The 4186-nt window shown below is 33.5% G+C and overlaps 2 long non-coding RNA genes across 2 annotated transcripts; both read right to left on the bottom strand.

Annotated features, from left to right (window-relative positions):
* Nucleotides 1-956: 956 nt before the first annotated feature.
* On the bottom strand, nucleotides 957-1628 carry LOC121130722 (uncharacterized). Its single transcript, XR_005868781.2, has 2 exons — nucleotides 1411-1628; nucleotides 957-1357 (listed from the first exon to the last, which is right to left on the bottom strand). It is a non-coding gene; the product is annotated as an uncharacterized lncRNA (long non-coding RNA).
* An 11-nt stretch (nucleotides 1629-1639) lies between these two features.
* LOC139907435 (uncharacterized) lies at nucleotides 1640-2901 on the bottom strand. Its single transcript, XR_011784036.1, has 3 exons — nucleotides 2592-2901; nucleotides 2100-2530; nucleotides 1640-2033 (listed from the first exon to the last, which is right to left on the bottom strand). It is a non-coding gene; the product is annotated as an uncharacterized lncRNA (long non-coding RNA).
* Nucleotides 2902-4186: the final 1285 nt, after the last annotated feature.

The raw sequence follows: 4186 nt of genomic DNA on the forward strand, positions 1-4186 counted from the left end.
TTTGACAAATTTTTGATGAATTGTGAATAGAATTGAGCCATGCCTAAAAATCTCTGTAAATCATCTTTCGATTTGGAGATGAAATCCTTGCAATGGCTTCAACTTTCGATTTAAGGGGTTTAAAACCCTCCGGTGAAATAGAATCTCCAAGGAATTCAACAGAGTCCCTGAAAAACTTGCATTTTGCAAGAGAAAGTACCAAACCGGAAGTTTTAAGCTGCAACAAAACTGCATTTATGGACTGCCAATGTTCATCCCTTGTCCGAGAAACAATCAATATATCATCAAGATACAAGAAAACATTTTTAATTCGCTCAAAACAGAACCGATGAGTCGTTGGAATGTCTGGGGAGTTTTTTTAAGCCCAAGTGATCAACTTTATCAAATCAAACTTCAACATTTTCAAATGAGGCAACGATCAAACGTTTAAAAATTGGAGGTACAAAAATCTATAGTCTTGTTTACTTCAAAGGTGGAAATACGTGTATAAGAACAATCTTTGGTATTTAATGTAATGGACTAATAGAGCGGATTTTATTAGGTGATCCTACTGGCTACTCCATTTATTTACTTACATTGAATGAATCATATTAATTTGTTAGCCCTCATTAAACATATATACTTTAGGGTCATGTGCGATTGCCGTTGAACAATCAGGCAATCAATATTTTACAGTTTTAGCCTTTAGAAATAAATAGAATCAATATAAAGGTCCTTGTATGACAATCCAAACAGAGCTCCACGGAAAATCAGTATCCAATTTTATCTTTTTTTAGGAATTAATTTATGGAATCTTCAAGATACTTCGTTATTTTACATTGTCAGATCTATATGTTAACTTTTAGTAATTTATCTTGCTAATATCTGGTTCGCTTGTTCAAAACATATTACATCAAATATAGGTTGAACTGCGAAACAGTCAAAAAAGTTGTGCAAAGTAAATAATCAAACAACAGTTTCTCATTTTTCAACTTTTATTTCGGATCAAACGTAAAGTTAATATTTAATCTCAATTCTGTCGAAAATAATAAAAACTGATTGAATATCTCCCATTTTTAGGGATATCATAAATTATATAAGCACTGGGAAAAGTGAAACAATATCCATATTCTTTCCTCCAGCAGACTAGATCATTAATGTTAGAGCTGTTTAGGTCGGTTGATTGTCCTCACAACCAAAGAGCTTGCCTCTCACATATTCAAGTCTTTGCGCTGAGTACACCTCATCAATGATGAGAGTAACATTGAGTTCTCTGCTATTTACGTCTTTTATACTTGCTCCAAGATATTTAAGAGTTGAAACAGGCAATCCAGTCTCTATAGTCACTAAAATTGACAGATCCCAGAGATGCTTGGGACTAGGGTATTGTAAGAGTAAAATATAGATTTTATTATAGAGGGCTGTGCTTACGGTTTGCCATAGGATACGAACGGAGAGAAGACCTGGTAAGTATCTCATAGATTTGGGGCTCATGAAGAGTAGCGTTATCTGCCCGTGATAATTGAGCTGGCTCCATGTTTGAAGATTCTACGTAAGAGGGGCATGATGACTTCATATGCCTCATTGTTCCTGAATTTCTCCATGATCCCATATATGCAGATATGTTGATTACTTCCGTAACATATTTAATCTTCCTGTGATTTTTGATTAGGCAGTGGGAAAGTGCACTGGTGTTAATCCTGTGATGGTCTTTAAAAACTTTGAAGATGAGGGCATCTTCTATTTTAAGGCTGGCTTTGATTTCAAGGCCCTTGGCCCTCGTAGCTTTAAGCTTGTCTATGGATAATTTTGGCGATTTAAGAAGAGTAAATTCTGAGGGGAGTGTCTCTTGAGATAACTTCTTATATAAATCTTGAGCTGCTTCAACCTCTTCTTTCATGAACATCTCAACCCAATGGCTTTTTGACGTTCATAGTCGAGTTGAAGTTTTTGACTGATTGATACTGCTAGGGTAGGTCTAGGGGTACTGGAGGTGAGGAGAGATACTAAAGAAGATTTGTCCACACTGACAGAACAGTGTCATCTTTCAACCCCTACAAATTAATAATTAATTTTCAATTAGCTAATAACTATAAGTATACAAGTCTGTTCAGTCTTACCTTTGTTTTATATCTTTGTTTCGTTGGTGCCCATGGCCATGTTGCTTGTCGACTGACTTGGTGATGAAATCGTCATCTGTGAGATGGAGGCTGCAGATTCTTGAATTCTTAGTTATTGTCTAATAAATTTGGCTTTTTTTTTTTTGTGTTAACTTTTAATCTTGGAATGACTCTTTCACACTTTAATTGGAGCTCTTGTTTAGGGGGTACATTGAATCTAAGAACCTGTAAAAACAGATACCAGATTTCTTGAGCGTGCTGGTATCCAGGGGAACACATTTCCAACCCATTATCTTCTTTGAAGTAACGATGATTCGATCACCATATCAAGGTAACTAAGCATTGTAGTTTCTATCAATACTAAGGAAACGAGCTAAATATCTAGCCCAACTTCAGATACCGGGGTGCGTTTCTTATTCTAATAGAGCAGTCTAGATTAATTAAGAGAGTCCTTGTATCTCCCTGAAATAAATACTATAGTTTGTCGCTTACCTAAGTAATATTGATAATCATTTATTTTATTAGCCTTAAAAAGTTTCTCCTCCGCCTGGATTGCATTTAATTGGATTTCCATCTTTCCATTTTCCCTCGGAGTACATATTTTTCCATTTGGATATTTAGCAACACGCTTTTTGATCTTGTGTTGATGTTTTGTTCAAGAGATCTTGTCTCTGTTGCCTCACTAGGTGGATATCATTTTCTTTAATGGAAGGATCGTTCATTGTGCAGATGTTCCTTCCCTTTCAAGGTTGAATAATTGCCTCCATGTTCAAAAATTCATAAATTCCTCCAAATTATTCTACGGTATAATTTTATACTGCTATAACAACTAATGAGTTGCATAAAAAGACAGAATAAGCTACTGAAAGCCCAATTGAGGAACAGAATGAGTTCTCATCGTCCATCCAATTCTTCTTCATGGAAATTCTGAAGTTCTTATGTTCTTAAGTTAACTCTTCTTTGTCTGTTACCCCAAGAAAGATATTTCATTTCTAAGAGTCCTTCAGTTTCCGTGATGTATATAACACAGAAATAACTTATCTCAATCACATCACATTTACAAGGTGGAGTTTGTGATGTATAAACTTTATGGATTATTACCTATATAACCTGGACCCTTGATTTATTTATTACATGTGTATTACACGAGTAAAAAATCATTCTACACTCCTAAAGATAATGTGCATCTCTTTTTCAATAGTTTTGTCTGCATTGCCAATGCATATTCTATTCTGCTATTAAGTTGTTGTTTTTCTGAATAAAAATGTCTCATTTCATTTTGTAAAAGGCTATAATGTTACTAATAATTTGTTGATTCTATTTGTTTTACTTTATATTAATAGCTTCTATATCGTATCATTTGTCATTTTATATGTGTTTAATTCTCTACTTATGACTACTTATAATTATTATAATTCTTTTTTTAGTTATATTTCTTTTTCAAATTTACCCAGACTTAAATAAGTTAAATAAATTATCTTAATAATGTCACTATTTCCATTTAACAATAAATACATCATACTTACCGTGCTTCGTACAAAAACCTAACTAAAGTAACTAATAATTAAATTTTAAATATTAAAATTACCTATTCATCGTGAATGGATCTCTTCAATGTTGCAATTTTTTAATCTCCTTTGAAAGGAAAGAGTCGAATCTGCTCGCTTGAGATTGATAATCAAGTTAGATGTATCTTTCTTCGATTTCCTCTATATTGCTTTGGTCCTATCTGTTGGGAGAACATAACTGAAGAGTTTTAGTATTTTCGTCTCATCAAAAATACAAAAAAAAAAAATCAGTTCCAAGTTCAGTTGTATCTGGATTTACAAACAATGAAGAAAAACTGCCTGAATGCTCTCCACAGGATCTTAGCTTTAAATGGGATGCTAGGTGTATTTTTCGGGTAAATACTTGGGTATACTTAATGGATACGACAATGTAGATGAAATTTATTGAAGATAATTTAAAGTCTTTTTGGTGTATTTGAAGTATGATAGGATGAAGACATATTTTATTTCTAGGTGTTAGCCAAGGCTAATAGAAATACAAGGTTAGACCATGTAGTCAGGCTTGCTAGAATTTTCAAT

The sequence above is a fragment of the Lepeophtheirus salmonis genome, unplaced genomic scaffold (assembly GCF_016086655.4).
Source record: "Lepeophtheirus salmonis unplaced genomic scaffold, UVic_Lsal_1.4 unplaced_contig_1108_pilon, whole genome shotgun sequence".
NCBI classification, from domain to species: Eukaryota; Metazoa; Arthropoda; class Copepoda; order Siphonostomatoida; family Caligidae; genus Lepeophtheirus; species Lepeophtheirus salmonis.